Source organism: Varroa destructor, unplaced genomic scaffold, assembly GCF_002443255.2.
Source record: "Varroa destructor unplaced genomic scaffold, Vdes_3.0 BEIS01000001.1, whole genome shotgun sequence".
NCBI lineage: Eukaryota > Metazoa > Arthropoda > Arachnida > Mesostigmata > Varroidae > Varroa > Varroa destructor.
Genome location: NW_019211454.1, coordinates 60,909,268 through 60,930,250, shown reverse-complemented (window position 1 = coordinate 60,930,250; position 20,983 = coordinate 60,909,268). Strand labels below are relative to the sequence as shown.

Below are 20,983 nucleotides of genomic sequence, written 5' to 3'. Positions count from 1 at the left end.
GGAATGTTTTTGTCTATCTTTCTTTATCGATGAAAAGATTTATGCGAGTACCAGCCACGGGCTGCTGGCAGCCAGGTCAAACTGCCAGCATGCAGCTCCAAGTAGACAATATCTGCCATGAGACGATACGAATACTAGAACTCATCATGAATCCCAAAATGTCATCACGACCCAAACACCACTATTTTGTAGCACATACCGCCTCAGCGCCAACGTCCGCCTACCTCTCTGACTATTACAGAGTTGAAGTGCTATTGTAGCTATGAGGCTCTTAATAGCCTTTCTTTTCCGTAAAACGTGCCATGTCTGCCAATGATTTTGGTGGCGGTGAGTTTTTAGTTACCTAGCTAAATGTTTCCATCCGCCTATCCGTTCGTTGTCTCTGCGATGTTGCCGTTTATGCAGCCAACCTTATCGAACTCCAACTCTCTGTGTTAGTAATGCTTTGCCTGCCAGAGATGTTACGCAATCAACTTTGGTACTGGACGTTTGATTATGCCCATATTACTATAATGTTCATTCATTTGTTGATTGCAGATGTCATTTGGAAGCTGACGCAAGGCCTGGCCAGGAATAGAGCCAACGAGGAAATCCGGTCTCTTCATCATATCTGATATATAGGGATATATGAAGAACGGCAGCTAAATAGCGATCTTTGTTTACGAATTACGGTGACGAATCGTACGGTATCTTGGAGTATTGGGAAGGGGCTAAATGAATAATATATGGAAAACTGAAGCCACGAAGGCCAGTGAAAAAAACAAGCTGAGGGATCGTATAAGGACACCGTCAAGCTATCTAGCAGATATTTTGATTCTTATCATGAATATAAAGAGGGCAAAGATGTTGTTTTGAGATAAAATGTTAAAATGGTCCCATTTACTTAACGTTTACCGGTAAAAATGGAAGTGTATATCATGTCCATGGCCTCGAATTTTGAGACTCCAAATTCGTGTAATAGCACAGTATGCAATAATTGAAAAGCAGATTCAACTAAATTTATAATTTTGTGCTGATTCTGAATCAGGTAATTCTACTTAAAACAGGCGCAAGCAAGACGTCCTCTAGTTGCAAGCTAAGTTTCTATTTGTCAGAAATTATGCCTGCCGCTGGGTTAGCGTAAAAATGAGAAGTTGATTATTGATAACTTGAGAAAACGACTAAGAATAAACGGAAATTCGTTATATTATCTGTTGAGAATAACAAGACCCCCCTCTCCCCTACTTTCAATGGAGGTCATATAAGCAGTTAAGGCAAGCCAAACAAATCGATGTATAGACCGCAGCGTCACCGTACCTCGTGTCACTGGAGTCTATCTTCCAAGAAGAGATATACAGATTTTCGATGCTTTTCATTACCGTTGAGTTAATTCATAAAATAACATAAAGGAGCTGATGAAACCCCTAAACAATGTGCGTATTGTTGCATTAACTTATCCCAAAAAATTAATTTCATCATCATGGTCTGCTACTTTTCAAGCTAGCCTAATTTAAAAAAGTGGCGGGACTTGATCTTGAATACGACCTGAATACCCAGTAAACACCAGTTTTTTTCCCCATAAATTAGTGATTTACAGAGATTTACTGTAGGCTCAAACTATCTATTTTTCTGACAGCTTTTATATGTTTCGTTAATGATAACATATATATACTAGTCAGCATTACAGGTCTCATCGATCAAACTACGTGACCAATTTGTTTCTCATCAATATTCATTTGTAGAAATTTCATACACGCACGCCTCAAATAACGCCTGTTCTTCGACCTTTGTAAAACCTACTCGCAGTGTTTCAACACTGCTGAATATCAGCGTTCAACTAGACATGAACATGATTCAAGATAATGAATAAGGATAGAATTTTTACAAACGTGTGACGCGTTTGTTTCCGATTGATGTTGCGGTTGCACGAAACCCCAACAATCAATCGATTTAAACTTTAGTGTTATATTTTATTCGTTTTTATCTGGAGTATACACCCCAGCAAGTGACTACGGCGACTAGACCGGTCTCTGTTTTTTTTGTCAAATCAGCCCAGTGTCACGGCGCAATAAGAAACAAACGCTGAGTAGCGTTTTAGCGAGCTGAATGAACACTTCGGCTAAGCATTATGAAACTCGCACGTTCAGTGATTAAAGTTTAAATTAGATCAGTTTCCTCTTATATGTGCGTGTATGTGCGTACGTGTACGTGTACATGTCTCTGGGGGGAAGAACGTAGACGAGCGACCAGGAAGCGCTGATAACCAATTGACCATATGTTTATTTTTATCGAGTTACCGATTTTTATTTTACGGCCAATTACTCATTAGTAAGCTCCGCTATCTGCATTTACTCTCCTGCCTACCTACCTACCTACCTACCTAGAGAAAATAAGCTGTAATCAATAATAACATAACGATAGACAAGCTTAGGATGTCGGCAAGCGCAAAAACAGTGGCAAAAATAGAGGCACAAAAACGTTGGCGCAGGGCGAAGTGGTCGTCGAAGAAGTATGGCTACCGCCGACAAGAGCAGCTATTATTGGCTGTCTGGAGACAGCAGAATGACCCGATCGCTGAAGATCCGCCTTCTTCGGACCGCCTGGTTACGATTGCTTAGAAAACGATTAAAACATTGCTATATCCAAGGAAACTTACATTCGATACATTTTGTGCGAAACAAGTATATGAATGAAAATTGTTTGCCCCTCCTATTGGCTATGATAGATTTCATTGTTCATCGGCCCGGGTGTGACGGTGATGGTTGTAAGTCTCGCTAGAAAACAACTGACTGTTATAATGGACCGTTTTTAGTGCGTTATTTTCGAGCGACAACGATGGCTACTTTTGACATTTTGCAGTCAAACATTAGTTACATAGCAAATAGCGAAAAAGAAAGTATCGAAGTACCCACCCAACGAAATAGGTAGCGGGCTAATCAGGTTTTTACATAAACATAAATGTTAATGTTGAGACAGGGTGGGAGTCGGTTGCACATTGGAAAATAGCTGGTACGGTATTCGGATGCCTATTAAGAGAAAGTAATAGATAACAATACAGCTTTCAACGTGGCGCAAAAAATTAGTGTATTTTTTGCTATCAACAGTAAAAGCGAAGTATCAAAAAATAACACACGACCATTATATGGTCTCAGTTGAAAATTTTATTTTATTTTTATATATTATTTTAGACCGCATTAGACTAGAAAAATCAATTGAAAGAATATGATAAATCTCATGGACAATAGCAAAAACAGTAAATAGAATTTGACTTTGTTGACTCTTACTGTATGGCCTGTTACGTCACAAGCCTTTGGCTAAAAACTTGGGTGACCTACTACCTTAATATTTCATCTATCGAATAAGAATCTGTTGTCATACGTGTTTCCGACGCTTCTCTGATCGATCAGACGTGTCTGAAACTTATTATACGAGCTATGCTACGTAATCAAAATTAGTCGGTTCTAAGTACAAATATTAATGGCATTATATTTCGACGGCGGACTCGCCGGTCGTAAAAGCTTTCTTACGGGCTCACGTAAGCTAATCAGTTTCTAAGAGAAAGTACGAAAGTGGAGAAAAAGAAAATTGACAGAAGTTACGGTTTTCTTTTGCCGATATTCAGCTGCAGTTGGTTCCTTTCAATGGTAGGTGAAGCGATTCGTCGACAGTATCGTTTTAAACGCTGTGAAGCGATCTATGGCTGTCGGGTTCGTTCAACGGTTAAAAAATATCTGTGCCCTAGGGCATTGTAGAACTGCGCTTCTTAATTTCAGGCTTGCAATGCTGAACAAAGGTCAGGGCGAAGAATCCTGCTAGACGTGGCCTTTTTCCAACTTGACCTCCTACATCAACCAATAGAATGTTAAGCATACCCTTAGTGTGACGATGTCTGGCAACTTTTGCTGCGATACGTCGACATCTTTATTGTTATCTGCCTGGATGTTCGATTACTGCTTATAGATGTGCAGACGATGCCTTCTTAGAACCGCTACAAACCAAAGACTGCCGTTTAACAACGTAGCGAAATAAGGAAGTCCCATAAATATAACAGTTTTTGTCTCTTCGTAATGATTTACTTAGAGTTCTATAATTTATTGACATGTCGGCTTGATCCGATATCATACGACGATAGGATCACGTCGGAGATCAGTATCGTGTACCAACTAACCGCCAAAACAATTACACTTTATGTGATGAAAAATGAAGTGTACGTATTTTGTACTTCATGTAAGTTGTTAACACAGTTGGGTCATTAAGATGGCCAATCATTATAATAATAAGTTATATCGATGTTTTCACGACATCTAAGCTACACATAGTGTGCAACTGGGGATATTTTTTCTCCAAAACACCAGTGCTTTTCATAAATACGACTCCTGAAGGATGCTAAATGAAATACACGGATTCTGATCGATCCCAGTTCATGTGGGTACTTTCCTTTTCTGTTGACTTCAGACGAGGTGGATCACTGAACCGGTGGTATTTATGACTAACGTCTGCTACTTCGTGTCGTATCGAGGCCAGCCAAAGTCAGTTACGACAGCGTTGATGAATGATGGGTAAGCACTGCGTAGTAGTGTATCGGTCGATCAGAGCAGTTACATGGCACGTTGAAGTTTCGCGCATCGTTTAGCTCCGCCGCCTCTAAATCAGACGCCATCAAAAGATGGATACAACGTTCCGAGCGACAGGCCAGTCGCCGATCACAGACTGCCGGAAGTATCAACAGTTTTAGGTTTCTTTATCGTTATCGTCGTTGACGTTGTTTTTGTTGGTCCTTCATGACTGCTGTTTGCAATACGATCACAGTACATCAAGAGTCGGAATAAATCTGTCGGAAATAATCTTATCATTGATAACTGCTGTCAACAGATTAATGAGAAGATATGCTTCAGTTAAGCTCATGATGAGTTTTCTAAGTTTACTGTATTAAAGGGGCGGATTAATATCGGGGTTAGTTAGATACTTGGATGTCTTTGTAGCTTATGACCGAAATCGGTTTCTTCTGTATAGGAATATCGCCAAACGGTGACCATTTGTCGTTTTGAGAAGATTTGTGCTAGCAGCATATATGTTGAAGGCAGCTCTCGACGTTTGACTGTCTCATCATCTCTATCGTTTCAACTTTAAAGCAAGAAAAACTGGACAACATTTCTATATAGGTTATCACCACTTATGGATAGCTGGTATCCCTAGATATACTGAGGTAACGCGATTAGTGTCGCGGATACCGATAAATTCACAATAAAATTTGATTGAAACTGTCGTGCTATAGAAAACACTTTTCCATAACATGCGTATGGATATATAATACCTTAAGTAGAAAACGTCCGATAAAACCTTTTCCGAGTGCGAACTTCAACACAGCCAAGCATTATAACGGTCGCCGAACCCTCGAAAGCGCTGATCAAAAACGTCGGCTGGAACGCGGTGCGAAGCGTCACTTCTGGTCACCTATATGTTTTCATTTGTCCAACGTATGTTTTACAGGTAGAAAAACAATTACCTAACACAGAAATAGTATTCGTAAGAAGTTAAGAAGTTTTGAAGCAAGAGAGAGAGAGAGAGAGAGCTGTCGCAATTGTAGCAAGCTACATTCAAAAAACTTAACCAGGCACACGGGCAAATAATCTGGACACTGTTAACAACGACAGGCACGAAGAACGTTTTTGTTTTTGTTCTTTTGTCCCTAAATGTTGTAAACGTCCATAATAGTTACGTTAGCATTTGAGACGAGCACAAATTTCTTGGATGCGTGTGAATGCGTATGTCACCAGAGGAGTAACATAAAATAATACTATGAAACAAAAAATCGCGGCCCTGAATGATTTCTTCCAAGTCGTTTAAGTATGCTACAACCTTGAAATTTCTTAGTAATGATTGAATTCAACTTTACATATAAATATCTTTAATAGTTCTGTGTAACTTTTCAGTGAGTAGATCACAGACGCCTGTATAAAATATGCAAACCCTCCAAGTTGTTTTTTAATTGTTCGGTACAGTGCAAGTCACAATTTCGAAATGGGCCATTTAGAATACAAGGACCACTTGCCGATTTTCTCCATTAAAGTAGGTATAGCAGAATGCTTCTCTAATATTGCTATAATTGTAATAACGACGGCTTAGTTTTGTACTATCAATATCAATGCCAAACGGTGCATTGGTAAGTGCCGCGTAAGTTGATGGTTCAACTGGTATTTCTAATCTATTGCTTGAGAGGTAAAGTCAAATGTGGGATACGACTCATATAAATGTTCTAAACCTGGAGCTGCAATTTTCGACTACCGCTGATAAACTAATCACAGGCAATTCTGGAATACATTTTCAAAATCTATTTACTTTCAATCAAAGGCCTTTAAGATAAGAAAAAAGAAATAGGCTATCTTTCTCTATGGCAGCGTTGTGTACTGAATATCCGATGACATTATTGTATCTGATGCAGTAATCTAGGTTATATAATCTATGATATACTAGTATTGTTATTATATTACATATTTTAGATAGTTATATATATTGTAGAAGATTATTGAGAGCGGGGTGAAGATGTGTGGACATCAATAAGTTTACCAGAATGTAGGCTAAGTTATTCATAACACATAAAGTTATTTTTATACTAGACTGTGTGTCATGCGTTGGCCTAATTTAGCGTTGTCATTTCAGTCTGCGAATCATACTGATTTCAACCAAATGCCGGTTTATGCAGATACTAATCTGAGACAAGACGGGCCCTCTAACCCATTTTACCGCGTGAGTTCTAATTCACTTCTCTGTACTTCGAAATATGCAAAATTATCTGTTCACGTCAGAGCAGGACAGAACGTTCTGTGGGCCTCTTAGTAGGCATGTCAGTCTATCAACAGTCGACAACGGAAAAAACACAGTCCTTATTACGTTGTTATCGGCTACATGAATTCATAACCATTTCATATTGGAAGCACAGAGGCGAGTGAAGGTAGTGCACGGAGTTTTTTCGGCAGCCCTGTAAAAAAATGTTGTCTATCACAGATTAAAAAAAACTAAGCTGAAGAGGATGCCCAACCAATATGGAAAGATTTGCGCATTTACGATTTCGAAGATAAGCATCCACTCGTACCGGCCACTGCTTGAATGGTACTCCCCTCTGATATCGCTTAGGGATAATAATGTGACGAGATTGCACGTTAGAGGGGGCGTGTGCCGATACAGGGATAAGCACATTCACACGCCCCCTCTAGACGAGAAAAATGTACTACATATTTGTTCCAGGATCAGCCAGGTTAAATTTTCGTAGCCCAAGTTAAAATCGATGGAAGCGTCGGCCACAGCCAGTGGAACCAGTCGAGGCATCATGATCATGTAAAATTTCTAGGCTCACTAGCAGCCAATTATATAGATTTGAAAAGCAGTGTTAGGTACGATGCACATGGCGGGGATGAGCCTGTAATGTAAATGCAAATCTGAAACCTCCACTAATACTCCTATAGAGCCGTCGGCGGAGAGCAACCACGCGTTAAATATAACGCCTTGGCTATGATCGTACTCTGACGATTTCTCCTGATCGCTCTTCTCGAAGCCACTGTATCATCGAACGTAAGCAGACGACCGTCGTCTACTGGCGCAGAAGTGACGCGCGCGATCGCGGGCGTGGGAACCAATTCATGTGTTTCGAATGCTTTCAAATGGTGATTATCATAACTAAAACTACGGCTGCTGTCATGAGTAATAACAGCCGTTATTATCACTGTGTTTAAGCTAAGGCTAAAGTAAACGATTCTACCGGCAGCTGGTTGGCTACCTTGTACCGCATACGTATCAGAAATCTATGTACATCAACGCTACAGCAGAGGTGAGCGCAGTCATGCAACCGGAGTCCGGGCGATGACTATTATTGATACTACCAATATCGCTACGGGATATTTACCGTTATAACGGATACGTCTACTGTCGCCCCAAGTCACAAGGCCACTTCTGCGTTACAGCCAAATCGTGTAGCGTGTCGACTAATCCCAGATACCACACGCTGGTTAAAGGTAAAATCCCTGACAAACTCTCGCGAGTAATGCCCCATTGTTGATGGCATGACAAGGCGACCTACAGCATGTGGCCGCTAGTGGCTATTATCAAGCGCCGCAGTCGCTCTGAGGCATCTCACATTAAGACGGTCACCGAAAATGAGATGATCAGAGAGTTTCCCACAGACGATGGCCGCAGCAGTAAGATTGCCACCGTCCATCACTAAGGTTCTGTCTCATAGGGAAGGGGGAATGGGGGCTTGAACTGACGGCTTCGGGGCAGCCTGGTAGCTTCTGGAGGAGGCTGCAGTTACGGTGTTTGACTTTGAAAAGTGATGTGTTCCATTTCTGCGCTCAACTTATTCTGTCTATCCATAGGCGTCCGTATCTATCTGCATTAAGTAAGTGAATTTCTTCATTCTTCTAGAATTCAGTTTGTTTAGATATTGATCTATGAGATATATTTTGTTATTTACCAATGAAAAGCGAGTCATTTAACACCATTCTAAGAAAGGTTTGTGTGTGTTAGTATCAGAGTTTTTCTTTCGTCCGTAACTCGTTGTTTTCTGATTGGAATGGTTTTTTCTTTTACTTATTGACGCGTCGCGTATGTGCAGTTACCTTGAAATAATGAAAGACGTGTCATCGTCATCGAATTTGATGCGCTATGACGGCCCTAGATTTTTCAATCTGTATCTTTCACACCACCTTACCACCACGATAAGGAAATGGCTTTATAGAAAATACATAAAAGTGACCATTGGAAACAGACGCTGGAGGCTAGCTTCATCTGAAAGATGAAAGCAATATTTACTCGACTTTATAATGCTTCTATAATATCCTCTATTATCCATATTGCCACAGTATCTGAGTGATTTCACGTACTCTGACATGTGAAGCTTGCTCTGTGACTGGAGTGGAACTAGAGTGTGCGAGGTAGATTCATATACTGTTTTTGAACTTTACAATCTGCACCAAGCTTTGGCTGTACCCATACGTATGTGGTAATAACAATGCATCGATGGACTCCATATTAATCAGAAGCGAGACAAATTGACTTCTACACTCATAGATGATAGCTGTTACGTCCATTATTGTCATCTAGATGCTTTCGTCCTATCGACTCAATCAACAGATTGTCCCGTAAATCCAATAAGAACAGTCTGTAACATTGGGTAACTGATACTAACTGAATTACGGAACGTACAATTTATCGACATACTTCATAGTTCAGAATGTTGATACTGAGCGATTTCAGCCAATTTGACTGGGGAAATTAACGAGTTGAACGATACAAACGATCAAAGCATCGATCAATACATTAGTGGCTATTTTTGTTTGGTGCAGGTGTGTGTAATCGGGCGTCGTTCATCAATGAGATTTTTTGTGAGAAACGAGAAAAAAAGGAAGTTATTCAACTATGCTATGAATTTCTTAAGAAAAAGCGGATAAACTGGTCTTATTCTACGGTAAGGTTAGACAAAACCCATCGATGTCACGGGGTGACCAACCGAGAAGCACCGCCGCGGGCGTTAACTAATGTGTTGATGTAAGCGTAATGTCGCATTGTATCGCTATCGTTTTGTTATTTTCTAGATTATCACCTGTAAACCTATAGTCTTCTTTAAGCTTCCTATAGAATACAAAACAAATGTATATTTAGTTTGGTACAATAGAGTACTCCAACAGCCGAGTGTTATATCTTCTTGTTGATGATCAGTCAGCCTCGCTTAGGTAATATTCTGCATTGCACGGAGAAGCTCTGTTGAAATTTATATCATGATTGTTAATCGGTTACTGGTTGCTGAATCAGCAGAATAAGTAATAAGCCAAACTGATGGAAACTCATATAGTAGGCTCCATGTTATCTTTAAGTTGTGTTGCCTCTATAACTGTCAAGTTACATAGTCTTTAAATATGTGCTTTCTAACAAGCACATTCTACTTTACAGTCTTACACAATGCCGTTTGTATCATTACAAATCTTGATTTATAACCTTATTAATACGCTAATTGATTTTCTAAAGCGAAACACACCTTTCACTGAAATAATATGCATCAAGAAATTTTTAAGTTCGTAATTCAAAAAGGCCGTACAGGCCTCTCTAATATGTGAAAGCCTGTCGTTAAACAGTGTGCATGCAGTCAAAAAGTCTGACTGGACGTGTCCGTACATATACGGCAACTTATTGACCAGAACGCTTATTTACGTAATTCATAGACACCAGAAAGTAGTTCTTCTCTATCTAGCCGCCAACCGGCCAATGATCGCAGAACTCAATGTATGAGCAGCCAGCTCACCTATCCATCATTAGCGTCTACTAGCTAGCGACAAGAGTACAGACGCTAAAGAGCTTCATCGTTCTGAAAGATTCACTACTTCAGCATCAGCAGCTTCTGCATCCATGACTTTTTACTTCAAGCGTCTTTACTCAACCTCGTCTTTCATCAGCACTGGCCGAAAGACGAGCTAACGGTTGTAACCAGTCGAGGACTTCATCACTGCGTTCGTCTCGTGCCGCGGCTATCAGCGAATGGCAATCACACAAATAACCATCATCCGCCAGACGCTAACCGAATCGGGCGTCCGCTGCTGGCTGCGCTATTACCACAACCGTTATTGCTACAGAATTCAACGTATTTCATAATCGCACTCCGTCTCTCGATCGACCACATCCTATCTAGTACCCCGATGGGAACGCTGCTGCTGTTGCTACTACTCTTTGTGCCGTCAGTGGCGTGGTGCCGCCAATACGGATGGATACTATTCGTGTAATAGACTTGGCGGATCACTGCAGTTACGTGGAAACCCTTCTGGTAAGCGTGGCTCAATGAGATCAGGCGTGAACAGATACCGCACTGTCTGTCAGAATCGGTCAATGATCGGCGACGTTAGCGGCGGCAGAAGCAGCAGCGTGTGAACGCTCAAGGTGACATCGATCGCCTGTACTGGCTACCAAAGACGTGGAACACACCGTAAACACGTTCAGCTAAAAGTCAGATCGGAAAGAACAGCAACAGCAATTGTTGCAAGGTTCTCGCAGAAAGTTGAATAATATTTGTGTGGAGTTACTGGGTAGTAAGTTGATGATATGGCGTAGCGCGATGAACCGACTGGAGTCGTCAGGACGAGTTCAAAAATTATCAACATTCGTAAATTCGAAGGCAAGAGTACAACAACGCAGGCAGCAGATCGTAAACAACACGCATATTCGGACACAGACGAATCGAACGCGTCGTAAACTATACAGTAGAAACAAATTCCGATACCACTTTGCTTACGTTTCGATGCCGAGTTGATGGACTTCACAGTCTATGTCGAAATCATTAGAAGAAGAAGGGACAATTTTCGTCAGGTACGGTTACATGTTTTGCTTTAGAACAAACCACCTATAATTAACTGAACAGTTTCCCTAAACTTTTTTCTACCGAGGCATGCACTTTTCTAATGTCTAACTACTCATTGTCTAGATTTTTGCTTTCTCGTACTATGAAGTAGTACCCGCCTTATTCAAGGCACACAGTTACTGTGCGACCCATTTTATACCCACGTTTCTGCACCTCATTCATTCCGCCATACGGCCTGGATTATGAATGTTTAACAAGAATACCAGCAATCTTATACAAGATTGCTGGTATTCCATTCATCTGTATGCGGACCGTACATTGATATATATGTCTATGTTTGTTATCTGTTTATCAAGCGCTGGACATTTCAATTGCAATTCCTCTAAGGAAGCTGAAGGAAACTAACGAAGGATATGTATTCGAGCGAAGTGCATAAAACACTTAGTCATAACGCTATTGGTATTTTAACTTTATCATAAAAATTTCGAATTGATCAATTTCCCCAGGAAAAGCGCTCGTGGCTCGCTAAATGTGATACACCTCTTCCAATCACCTTATTTCCGTAGTGATTTGGCGCAACTGTCAAAACAAATTTGTTTTTTTGTTTATATTAGAATAATCCAACCGTCCGAATCAATGCGTAACTGAGGCGCTAATACACGGAAAACTTGAAACGTATATAGGCAGATATGATATTCTATAAATACAGCCCATGTTAATATTGTTTGCTCGTTCTTTTTAGCTATTACGTAGAACATTCAAAATCGCGTATAAGTTTGGCTCATTTTTTCGGTACATTGAAGTTCACAGTCGCACGTGTCAGTTCTCAAATACTCCGTACAGACGGGGTTTCTAGTTCAAATCCTGTGGAACACATATCGACTAGCTCGCTTCTGATGTACGTACAGATATTCTTGTACGTAATCCGACTATCCACCTTTTCACTAACATTAATTATATCATATAATTCTCCTTTGGTAGCAATTGCCTGTTGCAAAGTTAATATTTTTGCTAAAACTGTCCACAAGGTTTATTTACAGGTTATCGAGTACAGCTATAGAAAACGTGGATTGTCGACACAATTACTAGAAAACGAGTCACCGTAATTGCCGAGACGGCGGTTGTCAAGTCGCTCTTCCTAAGCGGCTACAAGATGCCACTGGCTGAATGGGTATTTCGCATGTACTAATGTAAAAAATAAAGAAAAAATTAGACGCATTTGTTTTTTGTCCAGTTATTGAAAACATATATATATATAGCTTTCTACTATGGCTGTAATGAGCGTCCGCGCAAAATGTTTTTTAGGCAGTGTTTATATTTGTGTATTTTGCAACTACCGATTGGTTATTAGGACAGGCTTACGGCTGAATAGGGCGAAACACGAGCTGCAGGTATGGTCAATTCTCAACTCACGAAAGAAGACATAACGCTCCTCCATATTTTTTCCTGCAAGATGATAGGACAAATCTTCAGACGAGCACGATGGGACATTGCCTTGTTTGCTGCTACTCTAAGCAAGCAAATCGAAGACAATTCTACTAACGGTAACAATGAAGATCACGAGACAACAGATACAAGTTCAACTTTTTCTTAGCTAATCCACTAGGAGTTCTTTTATCTGTCGTCCATTTAGCGAGTGGGCGCTTTGACTGCGTGCAAAACCCCTGTCCCCATGAGCGCCAGCCGAACGTTTTCTAAATATGTCCCCGATCCATTCTTTCTTCAACAACATCATTATTACTTCGATAAGAGGATGACCCGTAGTTGGTATTGCGTTCACCAAAAACTCGTTCATTTTCTCGTATTTCGTCGTCAGATGTTTTATAGAAGTTGAGAATTAGTTTAAGTTTGGCCCTTGGCCTTTTTGATGGATATATATATATATATATATACATCTAAGTGTAAAAAAAATCTGTTGCGCCTAGAATATGCTTTAACAAGATATTTTAAGGGAAAGAAAATGGAACAGCCTTTTGGATATTCCGAACTATCGTTTTTGAGACATTTGGACGCATCGGATGTTTTTACTTTTAATGCGGAGCGATATATGAAATAAAAATAGGGTTTCGAACAAACCCAGAGTTGATATCCCTAAGCTGAATTATTAGATATAGTACATAGGGAATACTTTTGTCGGCTAAAGCAACTGGAATACAGCGTTCGATTGGAGACTTTGTTAAATCGAATAAATCACAGAAAGAATTTTTAGTTAGTTGAATTTGTTTGGAAGTTTCATTAGTCAAAAGAGGTTGAGGACCATCAAGCATAGATGACTATACCCACGAGCTTCTTCAGTCGATGGGTATTGCATTATATTTTCGTATTTGGACGCGAACGTACACCGTTTTTTGGCTAACGTACACCGTAGTTCGACGAACCCAAACTACTGCGCTTATTGATTGTTTAGGAGTAAACAACAAAGTCTTGCTCCACTGAGGAATCCAGAACTACATACAGGAGCTTAAAAGCGTTAAGATCAACATAAGCCTGAATAATCCTCACTGAAACCGGCCACTGGCTATATCTCTATTTGCCTATCCGCCCCCTCGGCCCCGCACCGTTAGCGAATAACGGAACTGAACTAGGATATCATGTGATGATGAAAAAACTCGGGAGAGCCCTACACAATGAGGTTTCACCATATGTCTATCATAAGTTCGCCATGAATTTCAAAATGATTTTTTTCCCAGTCTATTGTAATGGGCCAGAATTTGGAATAAACACCGTTCAGCGTAATTCGTCCACTCAAATTCAGCTGGTAGGAGATTTCGGCCTTAGCCCGTTCTTCACTATTGTACATCTTACACCTCCGTACTTGATAGCATCTATCATACTTCCAAAACTATCGCCTTCGTGAGTTGACGAATCAAGCGCGCCGGCATCTACATATATCCACCTCGCAGGGCGTTTCCGTCCGAGCGATTGTTTGACAAAAAGAAAGCACTTTTGTCCATCGAACCCTCTATACGATACAATAGTACATAGACAGATTCCTTCCATTGATCCGTTTATATGCCTTGCATTTTTTCTAAGCGTTAAGAGACAGTGGGGGCGTTGCGTGGTCCACAATTACGGGTGTTGTTCAATTTCAACGAGTGAATAGAAGGGAATGTTATTCGGCGATACGGTCCGATGCTGCATAAAAGAACTACGCTCACCTGTACGTCCAGATACACATAAAAGTCCCCGCTATAGCTAGAAAGACAGCCGTAGACAAGACCGCAATATCATAGCAGCGATTAGTTGTTTATACATTGCTAGACAAATGAAGCTTAAACCCTCCAGCTGCTGCTGCTGCTGCTGTCCCACAGCCGAACCGTTAGCGCGAAAGATTGGAATTTAAGTGTTTGTTGATCTGGGCAACGACTATTTGCATCCGTCTAGACCGCGTGTCGTCAGACGCGCGACAGGCGACGGCGGCGCCGTGCTACTGCCGCTGCTGGCAACCTGAAACGACACAATGGCCCCGAGAGTCTGTTGAAGCGTACATGGCTACATGACTGTTCCACGTATTATAACAATATACAGATACCCCCTCCCCCTCCCCCTTCCCCTTCCCCTTCCCCGCTAGCGACAAAGATTATACATCAAATTCAATAACATCCATTTACGGCAATATGCAATGTACGAACGATAGCGGGGCTTGGAGGGTGATGAAGGCCACTAGCATCGACCGTAGCGTTAAATAACCGCATCCGTTTCGATGAGAATTAGAGAGGTCCTTTTGGCAGTATGATTTCTTGCGGCTCCAGCAAACCAGAATGTCAAAGGTCGCGAGAACGGAAAGGTTCCCAAGATATGGATGCTTGAACGCGCACGTAGCAGCACTAATTCGAGTATTATAAAGATCGCGGTTCTTCAAGGAGATGCAAAGGTCAAGCTTGAATTGATCTACGCTATCTGAGAGCCCACCTTAATTAAAATGTAAGCGTACATCATAAATTTCAACTTACAACTGTAATATTAATCGCTGGCTGGAAATTCAACGTTCGATGCGATCCCTCACTAGTGATCTTCAGATTTCAATAAACCAGAATTAACCAAACGTTTGTGAGAAATATTTAGCTATATTTGACAGATGAAGCTTCTTTCGAGCTATAGACAAGGGATCCGCCATGGAAGTGTCGCTGTTGAGAGGATTGCGACGAAAATGTTCTCTCAGTCCAAGATGGCAATGCTTAACCTTTACTGTAGCAATCGATAATTGTCCTGATATTTTAGGCATGTTTATTTTTTTGTTCGTAGCCTCTTCTTAATGTACATATACAACGCTAGCGACAATTTGTACGATCTCGGCCGGCTGCCTAAAGCAGCAAAACGAAGGATGTTCCATATTGAAGCTCTTCATTGTGTCTCCCCATACGACCTACGCTATGATTTTTGCATCGAACTCCAGCCAGAGTTTCCAGATGAATTCGGTATACTGTGCTAACGATTGTCGCACATACCTACCATATTTACCACGATAATGGAGGTAGTCGCATTGAATTTATAAGTATCAACTGATAGCATTTTGACTTCCTTTACGCTTTTGGCAGCGCGTTCTCTTTGCAGAAGCGCTAGCGGCCCGAGCGCAAGCCGAAAAATTTTCGACTGACTTGCTGAAGCTGAATAACATAAGTAAGTATATGTATCACTAGCGTTAAACAGAGTTTAACGCTATATTATTGATCATATTATTTTCTCACATTCTGTTACGAAATCGAGAGGTTGGAAGGCTTCTACAGTCAGCTCAGCTCCCTCGAAATGGCAGCGTAGATCATATCTTATTTGACAAACTATAATCAGGGCATCACATATGCCTCATTACAATGCAAATACGTTTATTGCAGTTCTTCGTACTTCTTTAAAGTTAAATATGGCTTGGCGTTAGAGACGACCAATGCGTCCAATAAGCACTCTATGTCGAGATATTATCATTTTTTTTTCTGCTTTTTCTTCCAAGCTTTTCTTCCTTCATCACTTTGCAAGTACTAGCTTGTTTCGAGCTAAGTCATTAACGGTTTTTCTGGACACTGAAACAACCGAAATTACGCTGAGATAAAACTGGGGACGTACAAATTGAAATCATCGTTTAGTTCCGTTTTCATTTTCGGATCGCGCTTTTCGTACGCACATGAGATAGTGCGTTATCTATCGTGATGATACGAGTGCTGTCGATCGTCGGACCCCTCATCCGTGAAACTCCTCAATTATAGAAGATCTGGCGGCCAATTGACCGTTTTGTCTCGGGCGGTATATCGTACTGACGAATTGCACTGGTACCCATAGAATAGAAGCATTAGCCTATGCCTAAATCGATCCGGCAAGCCACTTTCTCTTTTGTTTAACGTTATTTTAGATCCTTCCGTAGTGGGCGGCACGAACATCTTTCGACTATGCCGACAATGTGCTCTAAGCAGTTCTTTACTGGTAATAATTGCGCCGATCGTCCCAAGAATATATCGCACGTGCTTCGATATGTCCTGGACGCAGTTCGTAAAAAGCTCGTCCTTTTTTTGCTTTTTTTTTCTTTTTCTCCAGTGCCTCAGTTAAAATTTCGCAACATGTGCCTCGAAAAATCACACATTGGTTTGGGAGACACACGTATTTATATATATTTTTACTGTGTAAAATCTTACGGAACCGTTTTGATAAAAAACGATAGCATAACTTTTATGTAATAAGCTTTCCACAACATACAGTTTCGTCACCGAAAAATTGCAGATTGCAATTTGCCGCTGCGTTTCAAGTTTCTCGTCAGGTATCGCCATTAGGTAGACGGCTGGCTCTCAGCACGACACGAACCGAGTGTCCATTCCTAGGCTCGAGCCCGAACACACCTAGGTCATAGCAATAATTAGAAACATAGACAGGCTGCAGTATGCCTACCAGAATTATACAACATCATGAGATTCGACGTACACGAAAAGTAATAAACTACTTATAAGCACGGAAAAACGTTTGGGATTCTATTAGCAATAACTTGTACTCCTCAAGGTTCTAAATTATGCGCAATAACTCTTCGATCACTACACGTGCTGGCCATGCGCGGCCTTGGACCTATTACAAAAATGTTTAACTAATAGCCTTTGGCTTGTACGATACGACCGACACTTCAACGCCATTCGAAATAGTTGATTGCCAACACTGACGAGGATTTAGGCCAGGAGCTGTCCCCATTAATAAACATATGTAGTTAAAAATAGGTGCCTAAAAGGTGTGTCTACGTCGATACCTATGCTAATACTCCGGTTTCGGCTAGATCAATACCTATAGCTCCCATAAAGTTTGGCCTGGACCAGGTCATTCCCAGTTCGAATACGCTTGGCGCATCTGTCTTTTTTCATGTTTCAGGCGAACTAGATTACACAAGCAGACTTTCAGTAACGGCGATCAGAGAAGTCCTACACACATATTGTGCTCTAAACATAAGCCCTAAGATAGTACAGGCCATTGCAGAACTTTGGTAGCAACCCAGTTCCCAGTAAGGACATAGATTATCTAAAATAATGTTTATTCTGGTTAGTTACTAATAGGGATAATTGTTAAGCGCGCGTTGTGCACTAGTCAACATAATAACGATGCTTTGTCGCTACTAGCGGCAATGATCTTTTTGTGGAATCCATATAGATCGTGGCAAAAAAGCCGGACTCTTACGAACGTTGTGATTCAAAGGCTTCTTGAAAGCCAGCTTCGTAGTGATGTGTGCCAATGAGTAATTTCATCAAAGGAAAAAAAAGCTGCGTTTGATGGTTGCCAGAAAACTGTAGCACCCCAGACGGATACCAGCATACGCTCGTACATGCGTATACTACAAACGAGCCAACTCAGAATCCAGAGTTTCTAACCTGCTGGATTCGTTGGCAGTACTGTTACGTGTGATGCTTTGTAACAAACTGTTCATATGATGATTCTGTAGATGGACTAACGCATCGTACCTCTGTAATAATTAGACGCAAAAGTAATGGGCGACTATGATTCTGGTGGAAACATCTCCGTCTTGGGATGAGGTACCTCTCTGCGATGCTTCAAACCGGATAATAACTGAATGGTACAAATATGGCGTAGAAATCTATCGTTGCCGCATTAAGCCATCGCAGACCCGCTATTGCAGCTAACGTTGCCAGTTGCACCGTCAATGTTAAGTCTTCTACAGGAGCAAATTACCGTATAATTGGCTCATTTATTGATCGATTGCACAATGCTTGTCCATACTGCTGATGGTGAGGGGTAAACACGAGGTGCTTGCTTCAAGGTTTGTGTCACTCGGATAAAAATAGTCTTTCTAAAAGACCAGTCAACAACCTAAGAACAATTCGAGATCGATTGCTTGAAGTCCATTTGTTGGCCTCAGAACTAGTGAAGTATTCCGGCATGCCGACGCGGTCATAACTAGACATATCATAGAATAGATGGGGGCTGGGAGCGGAGGTTTGCTGTTAACGAACCACTAGAATGCTGTGGGGGTGCAAACAACCCCTGCAGATGGTGTAGTGTGAATGCGTAACTGCCACTTTTGTCCGGTCGACTGCTATGAACCTCCACCAGCCGCGTATTACAAAATCCTCTAAGGTGGATCGTTTACACGCAAGTACCTAACTTACCTGAAAGGAACGTGGCGAATGATAACCGACGTTTTGGCTTGTGTAATCTAAGCCGAACGTACATCTTAGCAAAAACGTTAATTGTTTGTTCTCCAGGTGGTAGCTAGCGATCAGTCGTATCGACTATCGATTCTTCCCGGTGCTCTTTGTTGAAATACACCATATGGACATACCCACGTTGACATTTTAGCTTATATGTGTACTGTTCGTTTGTCTTACATCGGTCGCTTATATATCGAACACACTATCTAATTTAGAACTAATTCGAATAAATTCAAGTATTTAGTGCTTCTACGTGGTTATGCACGACTGGTTAGTTCTAGTTGAAAAAAGAGCTCAAACGAATCTTTTCTTTATGAACACCATGGCACGCAAGCGTCCTTCTTACCTAGCGTGCGCTGCTCCGCGCCAAAAGATGTTTAACATTCATGGTTTGGCGTAATTGGTGAGGGTAACGATAGCTGCCCTCTCGGTTCGACTGACAATCATAACGGTGAGTGTCCATTGCGCCTTCAGAGCAGAAGTGATCTGTGTGGCGTTGTGCGCGTGCTGCGACCGTTCTTTTTTCTTCGTTAGTTAACGCGTTGCTTCGTTCCGCTGTGGATATCCTTCGTTGTGATGTATATCACTTAGAATTGCAATCACAAACGTCGCTGTTAGTAACGTGTACGTGCCCTCATTGGATAAATAACCATAGTGACATCGACTATCTAGAACCTCATCCACGAATGATATACGGGTGACTATTATCAGGTGTAGTACGCATGCATGACGATATATAACCCTATGTATAATAGAAGATTTGAGGTACAAAGATTTGTTGAAGTTCAGCATTATGTGAGCCAGTGTTTATGACGCAGAGAAAGGTAGAGTTCATCTTGCATGAATTTATCAATGTTAGAAAACTGTTTCAAACAATGATCGTTGTGTACTTTAATGCACCCTGTCTACATCGCAATACACAGAAAACAGCAAATGCCTGAACTGACTATAACCTAATTACTTCCAAGCACCCTTTTTTGAAGCCAAAACAATTTCTGCTGACGAAAAACCTCCGGGCAACGATCAGTTGTTTGTCCCATGACCCTTGTTTTGGTCCACGTACTTCGATCGCGTCATGTCCTTAAGTTCATACGTTTTGCAAATCTTCGGCTAACCTATCATTGGAACAAGCACATGTTTGTCATGAAAAGTTCTTCAACATCTTCTTCAATTTAATCACAAAAAAAATACGCTGTTAGAGGCCAGCTATCGGTGCTGTTATGGCATCCAACGGGGTAGGATAGCATTATTTATAACTTTACTCAAGGTATCAGAAACATTGTCGGGACAAACCTGACCTATGGATAAGTTTCCTGATATTCTGAAAGTTTAGCGACTGGCTTCAATATGGCCAGGGTGATTTTTGGCTTAGTATGACTGACACAGTTAGGCAAAAATCTGTCGTGGACATATGCGAGAAGAAATTGCCCCATACCACCCCACTGGCTGGTACTATGCAGTCGATAACTAGCTTCTTATGTGTAAGACAACAATAATAACAATCAAAATTGGCGTAATTTTTTAGAACAAGTTTAATTATTCAGGGTAAGTTGCGCGAAAACGGGAAGAAACTGTGAGGCTGTACCTGACACTTTAATATCCTAGGTTAATAGTACCTTTACTTATGGATGTGCAATATACGAAGTTTATATCGTTAGATACACAACACAAAGCTAGGAAGGAAACCCAGCTTCACTTACCGACGTGTAACTGGTCAGAACAATAACACGCCCGGGAATCGCAATGGTTCTGCGCTTATATAACTAATTTTACCCAGTCATATTAATATCGGGCTTAGCTTATTAACTATTTACATATACTGTGTGTCAATGGTACATATGTTTCTCTATATCTTGAGAAATAACCACACATGTAGATCCAACGATCCTCGATCGATGATGTCGATCATATACGATTTAATCATCAAAACTGAGATATAGCGAAAAACACCCCAAAGAATTACCAGTTTGCTTATAACATGCTTAAGGTCATCTAGGATGTCGTCTAGGAAAAAAACTGAAACGCAAACTGTTTGCCG

At 41.0% G+C, this 20,983-nt stretch overlaps 1 protein-coding gene and 2 long non-coding RNA genes across 7 annotated transcripts in view; 2 read left to right on the top strand and 1 right to left on the bottom strand.

Moving 5' to 3' along the window:
- Positions 1 to 4,698: 4,698 nt before the first annotated feature.
- LOC147758899 (uncharacterized) lies at positions 4,699 to 19,406 on the bottom strand. The gene is made up of 3 exons (XR_015319715.1): positions 19,292 to 19,406; positions 12,680 to 12,763; positions 4,699 to 5,485 (listed from the first exon to the last, which is right to left on the bottom strand). It is a non-coding gene; the product is annotated as an uncharacterized LOC147758899 (long non-coding RNA).
- On the top strand, positions 6,319 to 12,524 carry LOC147758900 (uncharacterized). 2 transcript variants are annotated; one of them, XR_015319713.1, is made up of 3 exons: positions 6,319 to 8,371; positions 9,318 to 11,325; positions 12,358 to 12,524. It is a non-coding gene; the product is annotated as an uncharacterized LOC147758900 (long non-coding RNA). The 2 variants fall into 2 exon arrangements; XR_015319714.1 differs by having other exon boundaries at positions 12,346 to 12,524.
- Positions 19,407 to 19,430: 24 nt separating the features above from the next.
- Positions 19,431 to 20,983, top strand: part of Tmhs (Tetraspan membrane protein in hair cell stereocilia) — a 60,137-nt gene continuing 58,584 nt past the window's right edge. Inside the window, exon 1 of one of the 4 annotated variants that reach the window (XM_086978243.1) lies at positions 19,431 to 19,569. The gene's annotated coding sequence lies outside the window, so the exon portion shown is untranslated. The other 3 variants (XM_022811969.2, XM_022811959.2, XM_086978244.1) reach the window with 3 other exon arrangements.